Consider the following 22,247-nt stretch of genomic DNA (forward strand, 5'->3'; position numbering starts at 1 on the left):
GGTGTTTATTTATTACCTCTTGAATTAATATTTCTCTGTAATTTTGCAGATGTTATTCACTTTCCCGAGATGAATAATGCCAGAATTTGAATACTAACAGCCTTTTTCATTATTGTGCTTATTACCATCAATGTATAAGTACAAGCTATGAATTATGTTTACTCAAGTACTAATGAATTAGATTAAATCCTTATCTACTAGAGTCAAAATGTTCCTTTTGCCTTGTCACCTATATTATATCCCATTCAGGAAAATTAGCAGTAGACAATCTTATTTTAAACTTGAATAGGTCATATTATAGACGTTAACTTTTAATTCTTTCTCTGAAAACAAACTGCAAAGCATGAGGTAAAGTTGAGGGACCTGTGAATGAATCATAGTAAACAAAGGATTTGTTGAATTATTTTCTACTCTGGTTCATCAATGCATTTTCTTGGAGGACAGGAATTCCAAAATGAATAGTAAGATAGCCATTTCTCTCCATTGCACATTCATATTTACCTACACCAAAGCAACATTAGTAGGAAAAAAGGCATTAAAAGTAAAATAATAGCTTTTTCTGTTTCTTTTTACTTTTTTTTATCACAAGTAAACTGGAACCAGAACATGATCTTGTCTATCAAGTTTTAGTGTAGATCTAATCATGTTAATGTAATAAAGCATATTAAGTGTAATGTATTTTTGCCTTATAGTGTGTATTTCTTGTTTTCATGCTCCATCTTAATATTTTACATTAAAACCTAAGAGTTACATATCCAAAATCTTTGTGACCTATGGCAGTGACATCTTTAACTTCTATAGCTACCTCTAACATATCATAATTTATCTTCCTCTCAACACAGTGCTCAATGGATAATAATAATACACTTGGAACTTTATCTGTAAGTGCAATTACATATTTGTAATTAGTGTGACATGAGAGAAAACACAATTTAAACTGTTACCTCATAAATTAAAATTATATACATTTCCCGTCTATCATTGCAAACATATGGTAATTCTATATAAACCATATCTTTATTTTCAAGAGAGCATATGGAAAGTGTCTAAAATAAGAACATCATAAAAATGTGGCAAGTGTATAAAGTGTATTTTTTTCAGCAAATCAATAATCCCCCGTGAGAGTGAAACATGAACAACAAATAATATAATTCAACTAGAAATCTTAGCTAGTTCAAATTGATAGTTCAAGTATTTAAAGGGGATTACTGCACTCAAGTTATTATTGATGTTTGTTAAAATAAGCTTTAAAATGGTATGTGTCTATGTGCGTTTGACATGGGAGACAGTTATGGTGATTGTAATCACTTTCAGCAATGTTAAAAACCTCTACCTGAAGAATACAAAAACACTAATTTTCAAGGGAACTTGCAGTTCCATGTTTATTGCAGCACAATTTACGATAGCCAAATTATGGAAACAAACTGAATGCCTCAAAACAGATCAGTGGATCAATGAAATAATGCCTAGCGATCAAAGATGACAAATGCTTGCCATTTGCAGCAACATGGAAGAAACTGGCAGGGATTGTGCTAAGCAAAATAAGTCAGAAGGAGAATGGCAAATACTGGATGGTGTCACTTGGAATAGGGAGAAATCAAGCAAAGGGTCTAAAAAAGTCGAACTTAAAAACTAACTCTTGAAATCTGACCATAAACTGAGGCATCTAGAAGGGACCAGGGGAGCAAGAGAGCAGGGAGAAAACATACAGGACTATACTGTATGCTGGAATATTCTGGGTGCTGCGGTGGGCACGCTGTGAGGACTGCTTGGGGGTTGAGGGATCCTATCCTTACAAAATACTAGCAATGATATAAACCAATGACACTCCAATATTAAAAAAAAAATACTATTTTCTCCTACTAATTGAATCGTGCTTAGAACTTTTCTAGAGTCACAACATCAAAGGTTTTACGGACATGGTTTTCCATATCTATACTTACATTTCTAATTGTAATAGTCCAATAAAAATATTCAATAATCTCAAGATCTAGATGTTTTCCCATGTTATAAATTTGAAGAAACAGAGCAGTGGTGACTGTATTCTTGAAATGCCACAGCTGCGTAGGCTAAACTGATACAGTGGCTTATTTTCACTTGCTGTGAGTTCCCTCTATTTAATGCAGTCTCCCTGCATTCCTGGGAAAACTAATTTTCAACACAATTAAAATTGAAAATTTAACAACAATCCTTACCTCTGATTCCAGAATAATCACTTTATGCCCTACCTTTACTCCTTATAATACATTTCAGCTTCAAACTTAAATGTGTTGAATTCTGAAAGCATAGCTCCTGACTGCAGCTTAACTACGAAGTAGCAGCAAATGATGTTTGTTGAGCATAAGCATCACTTTATTTTGCCTTCAGATCCTTAATTGCTGCTATGATTCTTAAACTTTAAAGTAGAGGAATTAAGATGAAAAGGCATACATTGTGCAAAAATGAAAAATAATGTAAAAATATATAAAATAAAATAAAATAAATCACAATAAAAAGTTATTTATTGCTAAAAAATAGAGGAATTAATTGTAGGGGAAAAATACATAAGCAAAATAAATTAAACAACAGTCTAGGTGCCCTAAATAGTACTGGAAGTGAGTTTAAATCATATACAAAATTTTTCCAGAATATCTGTAAGTAAAAGAAAAATAGATAATTGATATAAATAGATAATTGATATATAAAGAAATATAAAATAACAGTGAACACAGGAAAGATCCCATCTTCACAAAACTATTCCAAAATTTAAAACTAAAATAATGAGGGATGTCATGTATATTTATATTTAGATGTACAAGCTTTAAAATAAAGATATAATGATATGTATATTTATATACCATATTATATATGTACATTATATATATATATATATCTGAGATCAGCAAGTTATTTTGGCTTTGTGGTTTGTATTATATTTCTCTACTTTTGCATCATATGAGGATATTAAAATAAAATAAATTCTCTTTCTCATCTCCAGAATTTCAACATTTTTTGTTTTAACAATTTATTTATTTATATAAATTTTACATCATTGTTAAAATGTTCTAATTTTTGTTATTTTTCTCACATTGATTATTCAGAAATATGTTGTTTAATTTCTGCATATTGGGAAATTTTCCAATTTATCTCTTATTATTGATTTCTACTTCTGTCATTTGGATGAGAAAAGAAACTTGGCATGATTTCTGTCCTTTTTAAAGTGCTAAGATTTGGTGTATGACTTAAGATGGTATCTATCTTGGAGAATGTTCCCTATGTGCTTAACAGGAATGTGTATTCTGCAGCTATTTGGGAAAAAAAAAAATCCTCCGGATATGTCTATTAGTACATTTGGTCTAATATAGAGTTCAAGTCCATTATTTCCTTATGAATTTTCTGAGTGAATGGTCTATGCCTCGTTCAATGTGAGGTATTGATGTCCCTGTCACTGTATTGATAGAAAACTCATTTCTCCATTTTGCTGATATAACTCATATGAACTTTTAATTATTTCTGTTTACTAGGTAGGTAGATGATAGACATTTTTTCAAACAGAAAAAAAAGCTAATCTTATAAAACAAATATTTCTCAATATGTTTGGCAATGATTATTGTCTTGACCCATAAATATGATGGATTTTATTAACCATTTGTATTTATATCACTTATTCAACATATCATTATTTGACAATACTGTATAATTTTGTTTTTAAGGCATACTTTAATACTTTACATGCTATAGGTGAAGTTGATTCGTTATTTATTTGAGAAGATTTTGTGGAAGTATATCACAGATATAGACAAGGACAGCAATCATAATTGCCACAACTGCCATAAGTCATCACACAATGACTCTGCACATGTACATAATGATTACCCAGAGCAAGACTTAGAGACTTGCTTCTTTAGAACATTAAACATTAGCTCTCTCTTTCAGTGCTACTCTCCAATAGCAAAGACATCCTTACTCATGCCAATTATGTTAGATTTGTCTGTCTGGGAATTTATACAAACAGAATCACATAGTGTTGAAATCAGTACTTCTGTGTTAATGATGCTTAGCCATTAGTATTACAAAATAATTTGGGAGTTTGAAGATGTTCTTGTAGTTTATTTACAATTTTCCAATTAGAAATATCAATTTATATCCCTTAAATCAAAATATGTTCTATATTGTCTCCATACTTTCTTTGGTTGTACTGAATTTGGCAGAAGATAGTTGACAGAAGATAGTTCAAAATCTCTTCATCTGTTTTGTTTCCGTAAATGCTTTTACTTTTCTCTGCCATGCTGGCATTTTGAGTTAAATACTGTGTTATTTGATTCATAAAGATTTGTATTTCGTTCTTATTATGGCTTGTAAATGTCATCTATTTAAAATGATCTGTGTTCCCTTCTTAGTATCATTCATCTATGATTTTTTTTAATCTTTCCTTCAATGGTCATATTTAACTTTTAATTCAAATACTTTATACAAATCAATAATTAAGATCTATTTTCATAATAAAAAATAAGTCAATTGGTTTTATGATTACTGCTTACTGTTTAGAAGCTGGGGACAATTTCACTTTACCATACTTTATAAATGACTGAGTTAAGTGCTTAAATGAATTGGATAACTTGCCACGCACTCCCTTATTTTCCCAGATATTATATTGTTAACATATTTTGAAGATCTTCTGTTTAGCAAAAGTGTATGATAGTAATAATTTTCTAGTGAAACTGCCTATCAGATTTTGATGATGTCTTTATGATAATTAATAGTATCCATGGTTAGATTATGAATAAAAATGTATAGTATAAAATAGTTGTCTTAGTAAATGCATCACACATTTTATCAACTTCAAAATTATACTTCATTAACATGGAAAAATCACTATAAATTCTTAGAATGCTAAACAAAATTACTTATTAAAAAGTCATTTGTACATTCAAACACTTTGAAGAATTAATCTTCAAAATTACCATTTCTAAATAAAAATGACCTAATTTTTGTATGAATTTAAAATTAGTATAAAACATTTTGGGAAACTATGACCATATTGTATTAAGTACATGTCTATAAAAATGGAGTCTTCATTTTTGTCATATAAATATTTGTTTTATTTAGCCTGTTTTTGTTCTGCTTTCACCTTCTTAAAGCTACTTACAATAAATTATGTATTTAAAAATAGATAACACAATCACCAGAAGGTTCTGTGATTCCATTAGAGTGCAATTACAAAATTTATCATTGAAAATGTTCTGTTCAAGATCAGTAAGAGAGCATGAAGTCATGAAATAAACACTAAATTGTCATTGAAAAAAGCAACACCATAGTTTTATATGTCCCATTTATGATTTAAGCAACTGATTCTTATTTAGTATCCTATTCTGTAAAAGGAGAATAATAATGTTTGAACAAAATCCTCCTGGATTCCTTGGGAAAATAAAATTCAAAAGTCAAATAAAGTATTTTAAATGATAGGGCCTCTCCCATGGCACAGTGGGTTTAGCGCAGCACTTTGAAGCTGTCTGCAGCCTCTGCAGTGCGGCGTTGATCCTGGCCAGCTGGGAGATACCCACATGGTGCAGCAGACCTCTCCTATCTTGCCAGCTGCTCCTCTCAGCAGTGTTTTTTGGTCCTTCTGCCTGCTCTGCTCCCCATTCTGTCTCTGGTGAATTCTCTTGCCCTCCCGCACCTCTGGCCTGTACCTCAGTTCTTTTGTAAATAAATAAATATTTTTAAAGCATTTAAATATTAAACAGTATCTTGTGGGCCCAGTGTCAGAATTCCAATTGAATTCAATAAATTAGTCTGATGTGTATATTTAATCCATATTTTCACAAAAAAGCACAGTTTTAAGATTCATAAAATATTAGTGTTAAGTCAACTGTCCATAACTATTCTATCATATTTTATCATATTTCTGGCTACAATGTAGGACTTGAAGGAGATATTATATGAAATTATATGGCATATATGAAAAATTATCATAGCTTATTTTTTCTAGGTTATACTTAAATAACTATTGTAGAGTGAACTGAGTTCCTTCTCATTATATGCATTTTAACATTATTAATGATATTTAATATATCTGAAAGTCTGTGAAACACTATCAAAATGAAAAAATTTTATTTTATTTTATAACATGTCAATATTTATAAGAAATAAATGAGACATTAGGTTGGTTATTAATATATAAGTATAGGTGTTATTTATTTGTGCATATATGGTTTAGGAATGCTCATTAGTCAAAAGATTAAAGTGTATAGCACTTTAAATATTTTTCTCCGGTAGCGATTTTCATCCTAATTCGAAAAGCACTTGTTTGGTACATATTGATAGAAATTAGCTTGACATTTAGGTATTTCCCCTTAGCCTTAGTAGCATCAAATGAAACTGTTAGTTTTGTGTACTGTGGTGGTCAAGGTGGAAATGAATCTTTGCTCATTCTCCATGTATGTTTTCAATTGTCAAATCTATTTGCATTTTGGTTTAATGATAATCACAGGCTCCCAGCTTCAGTTGCAAAAGGAAGTCTAGAATTTTAATAGTTTGGAAAAAAGTAGGAAGTACATAAATTGCTAAATTTCTCCTTAACAACTTATGACATACAGAAATATATGTATAATACATATATAATGTATGTAAGAAGTGTATACATATATACACAATACATATACACTAAAAAAGTGACTATTTTATACCATGTGGATAAAATTGTTCTGTTACACACATTTATCTACTGTTATTTTGCATTCTAAGAAACCAAAACAATGATGTTATGGGACATTCACAGAAATTAAAGTTCTCACCATGAGCAGAAAATTGACAAAGTATGCATTTAATATTTGATCTAAGAACACATTGTAATTCATCAAGGCACAGTGATGTTTAATAAAAGTGACCTTTATTTTTTAATGTGTTTAAAGATAAACTGAGGTATGCTAAACTTTTCAAAGTGCGTATCTGAGAAAACATTGATAGGAACTGGGCTAAGTGATGGCAGGTGGTGCCCCATGCAAGAGCTGGTGAATTTTTTATAGTGAAGCTGTGGAAACAAAGCAAAGTGATGTTCTGATTGACTGTAGCTTCTGTGTTTGCTTCCCTTGGGAAAACCTAGTTGACTTTATCATTAGTTGTTCTTAAATTTGGTATAATGACTTCAGTTTTGTTTTACTGATGAGGTAACCTGGCGTTAGAGACACTAAGTCAATGGCCTCCTATTTTGTTTCTTTCTCTTTTTTTTTTTTTACTGTATTTTTTTTTTGAGGTAACATTGATTTGCAACACTGTTTGGTTTAATTTAGGTTGTTGTTTTTTTTGTGTGTGTGTGTTTGTATTTGTCTTCAGTGAGCTATCAGGAGAAACAACTTGTAATAACTTGTAAGTGGATAATTACAGTATAATTTTAGTGTTAAAAATACAATGTTCAAAGTAAGAAAAATCTATGGTCTTACCAGCCTAACTCTTCTCATCTAAATAGTGATTCCCTGTCCTCATCTAAACAATGATTACAGCTTCAGAGAACATATTGTTCCCCTCAAAATTAACATGGCTATTCGCTTGATAAAGGCTATTATGTCACTACTAGACAGTTGTCATAATGTGGAAAGGCTAAGAATTATGTGACCTAGGAGGATAAAGTGTTGATAAACCCTTCCTGCATATCAAATGATCGATCTCCATTTTAGATGTCATCTTCATGATAAAATTCAATGAAAGAGTATAATATGCTAGAAAGCTCATCCCAGTTCTTTTCTCAGAAACTGACAAAAATACTCAGTCTCTTTCTGCACATAAATTAAAAAAGAATGTACTTTCTGTAGTGTCTATATACTCCTTTGTTCTAATCCTTCTTAGGGTAAGGGTATCGCAACACTTTATTGTATACCATTTTTGTTCTGATCCCTTTTCCTCTTTGCCTCCTCTTCCCTATATGTCACTCCATTCCACCATCAAATTCTTTATTGGATTAATTCCTACTACATTTAAAGTTCTACTTTAATGCACTAACTTCAAAGAAGACATCTGTGAGCCATCAGTGTAAATTGGGCTCCACGTGATATAATCTTATCTCTACTTTCCTTCATAAAATTTAACATATGTTGTTAGAGGAAAACTAAGAAGCAAACTCTGAGCCAGTGAATGACATTCTGATTGAACTTTATCCCTGGTAATTTTCCAAACTCCACCTCATCTCCATGCCGAAGAGATTTCAGGCACAGAGAATTACAACTCCCAGCATGCCTTGAAGCTAACCTCACTTGTTTAGAGAATCTAAACAAAGGAATGGAAATTCAGAACAACCCCTAGTAATCTCGTTATAGAATTGAAGCTACCAGGTGGCTTCAGATGCTTTCTTAGATAACTTAGCTAAGACAGAGGGACTTTGGTAGGAGAAAAGGAAGATCAGTTAGGGAAGTTGTGGGGAAGGTACCATAAATGAAGTTATGTAGATTTGAGTTCTGCCTTCTTCTGGGGGAAAAAAAAAAAGAGGGAGATTAGGTCTTCCTGAAATAAACCTTTGCAAAGTTTATTAGTAAATATCTTTTTTGAAAGTAATCTCTACCCAGCCTTTAGACATGTGCCATGAAATAAACCGCTGGCCAATAAGTCATCTTGGGGTGACAGGTTTTATTTCCTGACAGGTCTTAGCTGCTTGCATGGCCACAGCCTGCATTCCTGCAGCAGTGCAGCTCAGAACCTCAGCACAGTGTTAGGAGAGAAAAAAGACAGCATAGAGAACAGAAAGATTTGCCCCTCAAGATCTAGATCACAGAGGAAGCAAAACAGGAAAATCATTGCTGCCTTAGGAGATGTTCTTCTAGTTTTGACCATACTCCCCACTCCACTCCAGGTGCTAGTGTTACTCTTTCTGTCTACACGTAATTTTTGTTTTTGTTGTTTTTTGTTTGTTTGTTTTTTATCTACAATTTTAATACTAGTCAGTGGGAAAAAAAATAGGATACCATTGGATAACTCCACCTTAGCCAGCAGACCCTAATGCTTCCAATATTTCATTTTGAAACAAGTGATCCAAAGTGTTAGAGAACCAGTAAATAGCAAACTGAGCCAGTGAGGGAGATTCTGAATGGACTCTCACTTGTCTCTATGTGGGCTAGATTTCAGGGCCCAGGATTGCAACTTCCAGCATGACATGCATCTGACTTCCTGCATTGGGACTAGGGCCAGAGTGAAGTGGCCATAATTCGCTGGAGACCTGAGCACAGGGGAGCTCTGACTCTTGTTCTCCTGGCTTCAACTTGCACACAGTGTGTCAGCTCAAAAGGCCTTTATGGGGGCCTCCCTGGTGGCACAGGAGGTTAAGACACAACCTATGAAGCTATCCACAGCCACTGTAGCACGAGTTTGATCCCCGGCCAGGGAGCTACGCACATGGCACAGCAGACCTCTCCTGACTCACCCGCTGCTCCCCTCAGCATTGTGTTTCAGTCAGTCTTCCTCTTCTGTTCCCCACTCTGTCTCTGGTGAATCCTCTCACCACCCACACCTCTGGCCTGTACCCCAATAAATCTTTTTTTAAAAAAGGCCTTTCTGGTAGGAAGTGTCTACCAATTAAACCCAATCAATTTCTCTCCCCCCACCTTTTGTTTCCCCTTATATATATAATTGTTTCTTTTTCTCTTGGCATATTTACTTTTGGGTCTTATTCCAAGTTCCTAAATTCCCAGCTAAGGACTTATACCCAGGTCAACCTATTGCCCTGGGGTTGTCCTATTAGAAAATGATAAATAAGAAATATTAAAACAATAGTAAGAGCGTATTGACTCATACAGGAGATCTGAATTTTAAAATTTTACTCAAAATAAAAGTTGTAACAGATTGAAACTGGCTTTGTTCCAGCATTTCCTACACACAAAATTTAGAATGCTACTGCAATGAAATTAATTCATTTAGGAATTGTTGACTTCACTGAAGAATTTCTCCAGTTATGTATAGGCAATGATGGCAGTATTTTTAGTTCAAGAAACATACTCAGTATAACTAGGAGCTTTTTACATAGGACATCTTGATTGGCATGATATCTCACTTTTGCAGTAGCTATGCTACAAAATAAAAAAGTATGACATAGAAATACTGAAAAAAATATATATATAAAATAAAAAATTCAATTTTATTTTCAAACAGATCAAATTGTTTCGGGATAAATTGTTCTTTGCCATTATATAGCACCATGTAATCTAGTCAAATATTTATATTTCAAGTATGAAGACCATTGCAAACGTCAAGGTTAAAACCTTTTTTAAAAAGAATTAGAAACAAACAAAACCAGGCTGGATCATGATATTTAAACCAAGTATTATTTCCATGACAATGTTTCCATTTCCATATGAATATAGTAGAAGAAAAGAAGAAAAATTCAAAAGTACCTGTATATTCCCTGTTAAAAATTGGGTAGAAGATAAATGGCAACAAAATGTCATGGTCTATAATGCCTAATAGTGAGTGGGAAGTCAGATCATTGAAGATTCAATTGAAATAACAAGAAATAACAATGTAATTCGGATAAAGTTGCAGACATTATCACTGCTCAATATTTTTATTGTCTCTTATTATTATTAGAGAATCATCTTCTGGTCCCATCAGCTTAGTCAGACCATGTGAATTGTTTTGATCAACAATATACGAACAGAAGAATGAAAGATCTTGCATAGTTCTCATCCCCTCTTCCTCTTGCAGAGTAAACTTTGGAGACATGTTGAGATGGTGGGCTATTAAAGTGGGAGTTAGGGCCAACTGGATAGCCAAGCAACCACAATAAGACCAACGTGCCATACCCATGTAGTATGATGAAAAACTACTTTGTTATATATAGTAACTGAGATTCAGAGTTTTCTGCTTCTCCCTAATAACTGAATAAATACCAACTGATAAACAAGTGCAATATAGATATCTTTGTCTGTTTGTAGATAATAAAACAACAAAGACAGAGTGGCTTACAAACAATGGTAATATATATCTCACAGTTCTGGAGGCTGGAAGACTGAAGTGAGAGTGCCAATATGTTGCAAAAAAAGGGAAACAAAACTCTTTTATAAAACATCAATTTCATTAATGAAGCCTTGGCCTCAATAATTGAATCAACTCCCAAATGCCCTACATCCTAATACCATCACTCAGGAATTAGAATTCCACCATATGAACTTGTAGAGTTACAAACATTTAGACCATACCAATGGATGTTCAAATTCTAGAAATAAAAACTTAAAAGATGAAAATATGTGAAATATCATGACAATAGACAGAATATAAATCCTGAACTTCCCAACTAAAAGTCAACAGAAAGAAAGATTGTAGGTGTTCTAATTACTATGTTTGTGTAGAGTTGATTTAGTATAATTCAGTTTAGAGTATTTGGCTTTGAAACTGATAAATTGCAAATCAATTGCTTAAGTTAAAAATTAATCTCTATCAGAATTCTAAATTACAAAGGAGGGAATTTAAGGGAGGAAATAATTACCATTATGGCCAAATAGGAACATATGTAAATTGGTGATACATTTGCATAACAGATGCAACTGAAAATAACAAAAAAACAAGAAGTCAATATGACCTGATTAGAACAATAATTGTAAAATGCATAAAGTGATCTATTTAAAGAAAAACACTTATTAGATCCAAGATGTTCTTCCTAGAAATTTAAGATTTTTATACATGATCTTTATACAAGATCTTTATAATGTCCATTCTGGAGCAGTACTCACACTAGTAGCAGTATCTCAGGAAGCAGATAGAAGAAATTCCAACCAGATTTTCAAATCTTTAGGAATGTCATCTTTACTTGCATTTGAATTATTTTTGTTAAATATAGGTCATCTTTAACCACAGGTAGTAAGGTCTGAGTGATCAGAATCAATTTTCTTCCTCCAGCTATTATTCCTCAGACTTTGCACAATTCTTGAGTAGGTATCATCCAGTAAAATAGTGAAACTATGTAAGTATATTTATTGAAAATATATATAAATAACTTATGTAATGCAAGGTTTTTAAAACTATAGAGCCCATCATGTATTGGTTGAATGATCAAAATTGGCATATTCTTGGGACAAATCTGTATTATCTGATGTTTTGTATTGTATCATCTAGACACACAAAGTCAAGTGGGAGATTTAACTATAACTTGTTTGTTTTTGGTGGGGAGAGAGGAATATGTTTCCCACAAGACAGTTTTTCCTGGAAAATTCTAAAAGGGTAAATATTATTTTCAGATTTGTCCTTTCTACATCTCAAGAGAAAATTGGGAGAGAATTTATATTAGGATCACCTAAGAATATATACTTTCTAGAGCACTTTTTCAAGCAAAGAGTAAATTCTTTATGTGTGAACAAAATTAGCAATGAGTATGTAATATTGTATTTAGGTCATATTGCTACAGTAAAATAATAGGGGGTAATGAAGATCTTTGCTGCTTTGTGCTACATGATTTTATTACCAAGTAGCTTTTAGCAAAACTTTATGACAGAATTTTACTACATTTTTTCAGGTAGGCAGATTTTGGGCATTCATTCAAAAAGAGTCACATTCAGCTTCTCATTAATGCTGTCTTATACATGTGGGTCCTGGGTACATGTTAATTCCTAGTAAGTCAAAAGATATATTTTATTGGGAGGTTTAAAATCCTTTTTTCTTGGTTTCTAACTTCATTTTCTCATATGTGCAAAAGTATCATAGTTTTAAAATGAAAAGTTTGGTTTTCTTGGCATAAATAATTCATGTATTGCTACATGTGATTGAAGATTTTTTTCCCTTTTGTCCATTATAGAGTATAATTCTTTTTTAACCTCTTTTTAATTTTTTTTTAAATTGAGGTAGCATTCTTTATAATACTGTATATGATTCAAATGTTTAGGATCACATCCAAAATGGATTACTAAAATTACAAGGTTGGTATTATGCCCAAAGAGCAAAGGATCTTTCTTCCACTTTTTAGTTGTCAGAGTACTAATCTGGAATCACTTATCTTGTCCTTAAAAAAATAATTTACTAAAGTTTATTGTGTAATAAATAAATCACAACACAAATGGATTTAAATGCAGACAGAAAATCTTGACTCAGCCCAGTATTTCAATCCAAAAATTATACCACAAAAAACCCAAATCAGATAATCATGCAAAATATCCAGAATATGAATAGCATCTTGCATCTTGAAAATGTAGAGCTACTAAATAATTGTTCTGAATAGATAAAAGACTTTACATAAGACATTCAAAACAGTGTTAGCATGCCTGTTTGTTCTCAGTCATAGTTAAGTAAGAGTATTAATAATCAACTTTCCTCTCAATTATATACAGAGGGAACCTTAAAATGAATAAGACTTTCCTGCCATCACTAAGACTCCAGTACCTTCTTCATTCCAGTTAATTCACACACAGGTTCAGCAATACCTTGGACCACACAGATTTATTTCAGCTAATTCCCCTACAGTGGAGAAAAGGAACGAGTTCTTCATATGAAGTCCAAAATCATTCTTTTGAAAAACTATTACTAGAAGATTCACCCTACCAAATGATAGAAAATATCTGGTCATAGGTGTGAAAAGGAGCTAATGTCCAAGATGTATAAAGAACACACACAACTCAAAAACAAGAAAGCAAACAATCAAATCAAAATGGGCAAAAGATCAAAATGGACACTTCTCCAAAGAGCCAGCAGGCACCTGGAAAGATACTTCTCACAGTTATCATGAGGGATATACACATCAACACAACAGTGAGACTTTTTTATTCTGCTTTCTGATCTTTGTTCAGACTTAACCTTCTTTTTAAAATGAACTAGTCATAATCATTTCTTATCTATGCCATGACCTTGAGGATTTTCCTTTCTCGGAACATCTTTGTATTTTCTCATGCCTAACTTCAGTAAATTTTGGAATTTTCCTTTTAGTCTCCTTCAGTGTGTTCCTACACTAACCATTGTAGATAGGTAAGTAGATGGATGAATGGATGGGAGGTAGATAGATAAATAATGTTTAAGCTAGCAGATTCTTCTGTGTGTCCTTCACTGAAACTGACACCATTTTTCTGAAGATGATTATTAATCTTCTATTGTGTTAATATTTTTATCATCTGACACTACACATGTTCTAATTTTTAGTGCTTAATTTAAAATGTAACAATATTATAAGTGAGACAGGTTTGATGTAACTCTGTATATTCATTTTAATCTTGAAATTTTAGTGGGTATTAAAGGAATCTAAGCACAAAGGAAAATTTTTTTCTAGAATCTCATACACTATTGCATTTAGGAATGCCTTTTTCCTTTTTCAATTCCTATTTCTATCACTTCTCTCATCCTCCCTTTTTGGTCTCAATTGTATTTCACATTCAAATTCATATCTGTATATTTTGTATTCTGGTTTTGTAAATTTGTAGTTCATAGTTAATTTCAAGGAATTTAATATTTGCATTGATGTCCTCAGCTATAGCACTGTGAGATTTACGTCTTGCTATGGATTATTCTCTATTTATTCTGGACAATGGTTCAACCTAAAAATGGAGATGTAATTTGTTTTAATCAGTGGATTTCTTGCCAAGCACATATGCAAACCTTCTTTTATTTCAAGTTCAAATGTTTGTTTTCCTCTAGCAATTGCTTGTGCTTTGCTGGTATTTATTCAGTGGCCCATAGCGTACTTATATTATTTATAGTAAGTAGCAGAAGAAAAATTTCTATGATTTCAATTTAATTTTTATTTTTCTCAAATATTCATTTATTTTGTGAACTATAATCACTTAATTTTACTTATAGCACATAATTGCAAATAATTTATGTTTAAGGAAAATGATTTCTGAACTATTAGATTTTGTACTTAATAAATGGTAACATTTTCTAATAGCTAAGACTGACACATTAACTTTCTAGTAGAATTGCAATTATTCCACCTAATGTTAATAATAGTTTTTTTTTTCATTCTCTACTTGTGCAAAATCAAACTGTTAATTAATTAGAATGTCCTGCTTAGCCACTACTCTACCAAATTTGATAACTGCCTTAGATTTCTAGATTTGTATGAATCATTATAGGCTGTAATTTGAATTTAAAAATCACAGTGATTCTATTAAGTATACTTTTTTGTGTAACACTTTCAATAATATTATATCAAAGACTGATTTTTTTTTGATGAATTGCTTTTGTGAAATCATTGATGCATTTGCTACCTATAAAGAAAATACAAGTAATACCTGACAATCCAACAATCACACTCACTCTGGTATTTATGCAAAAGAAATGAACACTTTTGTCCATATAAAAACCTACATGAACATAAACATTTATGACATCTGTATTCCAAATTGTCAAAATTTGGAAAGAAATCAAAAGGTACCTCAGTGAGTGAATAGATGAATAAACTGTGGTGCATCCAGACAATGGAATATTATTCAACACTGAAGGGAAATGAAGTAGTAAGCCATGGAAATAAATGGGGGACTCTGAAGTGCATGTTACTAAGTAAAAGAAGCCAGTCTGAGAAGGTGCATTCTGTATGTTTCCAACTGTAGGGCATTCTGGGAAAGGCTAGACTGTGGCTACAGCAAGAAGATCAGTGATCTCAAGGGTTGGGGATGGGCTAAGGAAAGGATGAACAGATAGAGTATGGAGAGGGTTTTTAGGGCAATACAAATATTATGTATGTTATTTCAACAGTGAACACATGTCACTATACCTTTGTCCAAACATGTGGAATGTAAAACACCAACCCTAGGGAAAACTGTGGAATTTACATAATAAGGTGTGTAATGTGAGTAATCAGTTTAACTAAGGCACTGCCATCTCAAGGTTGATGGGGGAGGGTTTTTATTTGTCAGGGGTGGCAAGTAGGTGAGAAGCCTCTGTAGTTACTGCTTAGTGTTGTTAGAACCTGATACTCTTCTAAAATGTCTATTTTTAAAAAAGTTAATACTGAGTTGAAATTTTAGAAATATATATCCTGCGGCAGCCTCTGCCGCTGAACGCCAGTAAACTGACTGGAAAGAGGAAGGCCAGTAAACTGACTGGAAAAAGGGAGGCCAGTGAACTTACTGGAAAGAGGGAGGCTTTCACTCAGACCCCCGTCCCCTGTGCGCTGGACTGGACAGTCAATGACGGGTAAGATCTGGGGCAGACTAAAGAAGGCACTGGCCAGCCTCATGTCTGTGACTCCTGACGACCTAAGACAGGCGCAGTCCCCGAGGGGCTTTATTATGATAAACTTTGGCTGGCGTTCAGATCAAACAAGGTCCACATGCCTATAAGCCTAATTTAGGCAACAAGCCCGCAGTAATTAACCCCTCCTTTGACGGAAGCAAGGCTGCTAAGAACGTCACCTGCAAACAAGCCTGATGGAATTACCGACAAAGCAGTTTTACCATTAGTCAGATAGCCATTGTTTCAGAATAAGTAGCAACCTAGCAACCTGTCTATAATCATACTACTTTTTTCACTTACTTTGCCTTTTCCTTATATGTGTACAATCAGTTTCAGGAAATGCATGATAAAGAAAATAGTGTGTGGCAATGGTAGTTTTATAATAATCATAATACTTCTCACATGAGACAACACCATAAAAATCAAAATGTTTACGTAGAGAACATATTGCTCGTGATTACTAAAAGTAGGAGGTGCCAGTAGGTAAATATTAATGCCTTTTGATCATTGTGGTTTTGGGATACGAATCAAGAAAAGCTAGCTTAAAGAATGCTGTTCGGTGTAGGCAAAAGTGATTGTGTAGATTCAGTACCTGGAGATTGTTTACTGTGCCATGTCATGGAACAGCGATCACATGCATGTGAATAATAAAGTAAATGTCTTATGCCTTACAAAGTATTTTATGCTGAGAAAGAATTAAATTGTATGAAATCATCCATTGTTAAAATAGGTATAAAAGTGTATGATGACTTTGAGCAAATTACATTCAGATCTTCACTCTTGAAGTGTGTCTGTTTGTCATTTGTGTGTCTGTCTGTCATTTATGCGCCGATTCCTTGAGCATCCTCACAGTTTCTCAAATCCTGAGACAGTCCTGCAAGTCTACCGCTGCGCTGGTCCGCGGCAATATCCTATCAAAACATTTGTTCAGGAATTTTTAATTCAATTCAACTTATAAAATTAAGTAACAGCACATGCATTGCATTCTTTCCTTGATCAATATTAAGAAGTATTCTAAGAAAACCATATGTTGCAACTATAATATGCCATAATAAATGAGAAATATTTTCTCTTCTTAAGCTTACCACTAATATTATTTGGGAAAATCAAAATATAACGTATTTAAAAGTAAAGAGAAAATCTGATATTAGGTATAAAAATGGCTTCATATACAAGAAGGTCAATAATCTCTGTTGTTGAACATTGGGATTATTTTAACTGAGCAGAAATTATTACATGACCAATTACTCTCTAGTAAAGGCTACATGCGTTTCTTTATTTTCATAAAGATCGCTTACGTAGACACAATTGTGAGTCAACTTTTAATGTATAACACAGGGAAGATAGTCAAAGGATCAGGGAATTCCCTTATAAATGGGATGGGTTAAAGGTAGAGGGAATGCAGACAAGAAAATAGCAACAATTCATATTTATATTCAAAACTGTTCATCTTCTTCTTTAATTGTCTTTCCTTTTTTTCCGTTTATGGGCACAAAATCAGCAGTAAAACTTTTGACCCTCATGGAGAAATACATATCTCCTTTCTGATTTACTATGTTTTCAAGTTTTTCTAGAGACATGAATCTTCTAGTAAAATCTCTTGATACAGTTTTGTCTAAGTATAGAGGTTTTAGAACCAGGAATACATATAGTAAATATTTTATATCCAGCTGAAGAGCCTAAGAATTAGTCTTATTTTTCTAAATACTTCATGGTCAATTTTTAAACAATGATAAGTAATAAATTAAAATTAATAAGAAAATGTGCTTGGTTATTTTGAAGTTTATTGTAGTCTTCACCTGTGTTTAAACATACTGTATACAATGATAAATATCAATATGAACTTTTAAATTGTAATTTTACAGAAGTTATTAGACATTTTTTTCTTTAATTATCTTGATGCACTCACTAAGATGTAACTATGCACTTTATAAAAGTGTATCATAATTGCAGAAATACATAAATATGTAACATAGCCATAGATTGACAAGTAGGAAGCACAACCCATTTTTTTGGTTCACAATGACTACAAATAATTGAACAAGGGAAAAGTACACACATTGTACATGTACAAAGCTTAATAAATATTCAAAATTGAACACTACCAACATTCAGAAACTCATCCCTATCTTTCCAAGGTTTCCGCCCTTTTGTGTGACACTATCTAAATTTCTTACAGTATGAATTAGTTAGCTCATTTTAAAATTTTTAATATAAATGGGATCATACATTATTTACTCTTTAGCCATACTGCCTTTTGTTTAACATATGTTTAAGAGATTCATTCATTATTGTTGAGTGTAATTATAGTTATTTGTTACCATTGCTACATGGTAGAAAATTGTGTGAATGTGCTACAATCATTTATCCATTGAACTGAAAGTCATTTGTATAATTCCAGTTGGGGGCCCAAATAAGTAGCTCTGTTATAAGCATTCCTCCTGTCTTTTATTGAAAATATGCAACATTTTTTGAATGTATACCTAGAAGAGGGATTTTATTTTTTATTTTTAGCTCTATGGTAGATATGTTTTACTTATTGGAAATTGCCAGGCTATTTCACAAAATGATCTTAATAATGCACATTCCCATCAATGATATAGAGGAGACCATTATGCTCTACAACCAATCCAACACCTGCAATTGTGTCCTTATTTTGTTGGCTGTTATGAGGTCACATCATAATGTGGTTTTATTTAGTATTTCCTTGGCTAATAGGATAGAGTACCTTTGCTTAGGTTTATCAGACATGGGTGTTTTTTTATGCCTACTTAATTCTTTTGCATCGTTATTTTTGTTTTTGTACTATACTTATTTTAAGTTAGTCATTCAAACTCTTATATTAAAAGTAACCAAGATTATTGGTTATTAAAGATTATTAAAATGTTAATTTGATGTACATCTTGAAAAGTTAGAAGAATACATTTGTCTAATTTCATGCTCTGTCTTTTGAGCCATAGTTACCTATGTCAAGTCTGCATTACCTAAAATTCATTTTGTGTACCCAGAAAAATGATTTTTCTTAAACCACTGGGTTTAAACATCACCCACAATTCTATTTCTCCAGTTTGGGATTCTCTTCTAAATAGATTTTACCTCCCTGTACCTATTTGGCATCCTAATTGTCTGTCTAATCAGCATCATTAGTTTATGGCCAGAACAGAACTATTGGTGGTTTCTTCTACATGCTCACTTCTTCATCAGGACTGCAAATGAGGGACACTTGTCTGTTAGTCACTCTAGCCAGAAACTCAGGAATCATTCGTAATTCCTCTCTATTATTCATTACCAAGTTCTGTCAAACTTAACCTCCAAATAAATCTAAAATTGAATGCTGCCTCACCCACTTCACTACTGCAAGTCCTTATTCACATAATCTACTTTCTCTGTACTTCTGATAATGCTTCCTCATGGCTGCTCCAGAAGCCACTATTACACCTCCTACAGTCCATCCCCAATGGAGAAACCAGAATGCTGGTACCCCCTGGTTAGCACAGGCTGGATAAAATAAGCTTGAAGGAGCACAGGAGCTAATAAAAAGGCAGGAAGCTGTCTGGAGGTTCCTCAGTCTACTAAAAATGGAGCTACCATACACCTGGCAATTCTACTACTAGGGATCTACTCAAAGGACACAAAAACATTGGTTCAAAAGAACACCTATACACCTATGTTTTTTGCAGCACTATTTACAATAGGTAAAACCTGGAAATAACCCAAATGCCCCAAAACAGATGTGTGGATCAAGAAGATACGGCATATATACACAATGGAATATTTTTCAGCAATCCATAAAGATAAACTCATGCCATTTGCAGCAACATGGATGGAACTAGAAGGAATTATGCTCAGAAGGAATAAGCCAGAAGGAAAAATTAAAATATTGGATGGTTTTACTTATAGCAGGGATATAGGGGAACAAAATAAGACATCAGTGTGAAAAATAATAACAGTACAAAACACAACAAAGCAAAAACAGACAATTATAAACCAGAGACATCCTGCAGGGGAGGAGGAGGGAGAGGACCAGAGGGAGGGAGGGAGGAACAGGGGACTGAGGTGATGGTGCACGGGTGCCTTGGGGAAGGAAACTCTATGGGGACTCCACCTGAGGGTGGGGGGAAGCAAATATTGTTTAAAAATTAATGATGATGTGAAAAATTAAAAAGTAATATAAAAAATAAATATTTAAATAATAAATTTTAAAAAAGGCAGGAAAATGAGACTCCTTCAAGATGGGATCTTTTTATATTAGAATAAAATCTGAAATCTGCAGTGTCTGATTAGGCCTCTATTATCTGGCCCTAATTGAATCTCATCTATCTTCTGGACTCTTGATACCCAAAGGCAGAGCCTCTGTCTATCTTGATTCTAGTTCTTCGAAGCTGTCACTTAGAGCCTGGACAGGGAAGTTTCTTATCTGATCCAACTAATGAACAACCTGTACTACTTCATTCATTATTAGATGTTCACTTACTCTCCATCCAGGTAACCATTCAATCATTGATTAGTTTTTTAGTAAAATCCTGTTGTTTTAATTTTCTTTACTACATGTAGACTATATGTTACCTAATTTAAAATATTTCTCAACAATTTTATAAATTCTATCTAGTAATTTTTAATAGAATTAATTTTATTTATTCCAATCTATATATCTTATTTTAATACATATTTATGAAAATAAGTGGAATGCTATAATTTCATATTGGTCATGATATTCTTACATTCAGAATAACTTATATATGATATATATAATATTCATATATATGCATATAGCCTTCTGGTTTAGAGCTAATAAATGAAATACTATGACTTTTCATCACTAAGAGCTTAAACAGTCATTCTCTGACTTAAAATTTGGTGTCTTAAACAGAAAACATTCCATAGCTTTGGGGGGACAGAAGTCCAGTTATAGATTTTCTGGGTGCTCTTCCTAGGACTCAGAGATTGAAATTACAGTGTTTACCTGACAATGATCTCCCTAGAACTTGGAGTACTCTCATTCTCATGTAACTTTGAAAGAATGCAGTACCTTGTGTTTGCAGGACCAGGACCGAGGATGCCAACTCTGGGCCGAAGGCATTCTCTGCAGGCAGAGGTCATCCACCATGGGGCCTGGCCATGCATCACCTCTTCTAGAGACCCTCTCATACTTTGAACCTCTGATTTCAGGTAAGACCTCTTCCCTTTTAAGTGTTTGCTTGTCAGGATCCACTTGTGTTTAATTCAAATCAACTCATGGCAGGAGCCACACCCCATCACATTGCAGGTTTCCCCACATTCACAGAGAGACCACTATATCAGAAGGGCACACGGGGGCCCCGAATTGTGTGGGCCATCTGACAGACCAGTCTACCATCATGGTCATGGGAGTCTATCTCTGGAAACTCTGCCAATAATACACCCAAACACCCTAACAAGAGTGTCCTCAGCTTCGTGGTGCTTCTTCCATTTCATCACTGCAAAAACAAATTTTCCTAACTACATATTGAATTAAAGAAAACTCCATCATAACAATTTAGAGCTACAAAGGAAATCAAGAAGTTGCATTCAGGGCTTCCCCAGGTGAATAGATAGAGCTTAGAACTTAGACAAATCTCCAGTTATATGAAAAGCATTTGAAACACGCCGAGTGGCCACTGGTCAGCAGTGCATTCTACCTCACAAAGTGCCACGTCCCCATGTCTGTGATGACCAGGAAGGCCATTTTCTCAAGACAACTATGGGAAAAGGATCAGACATGGCTGCTTTTTATTCTCTGCTGCTTTATGTTGGCCACTGTTTTTGAAATTCAAAAGAAATTTGAAGAATTATTTCAAGTCCTGATGTTAATTTCTCAACCCTGTGATTACTTTTTGTTCAAGATTTTTCCTTTGATAATTTCCCATTTTCCTGTCACTTGAAGTTGACACTTGCATTTTTGGTCATTTGGTGAAAATTCTAAGTACCAGAAAAATAATTTCTATTACTCAATTATTAGTTTGGAGCCCATGTCTCTTTCAATTCCCATGTTAACTTTCTTTTAAAAATGCTTTAAATTTATTAATTTCTTCTTATTGAACTATTTAGTAGAATATATTCATTTCTTATATTGATGCCTTTGTCAATTTCTACTCACACTTCTATCAATTTTGGTTTAT

The sequence above is a fragment of the Talpa europaea genome (genome assembly GCF_964194135.1).
Source record: "Talpa europaea genome assembly, chromosome: 4".
Lineage (NCBI taxonomy): Eukaryota > Metazoa > Chordata > Mammalia > Eulipotyphla > Talpidae > Talpa > Talpa europaea.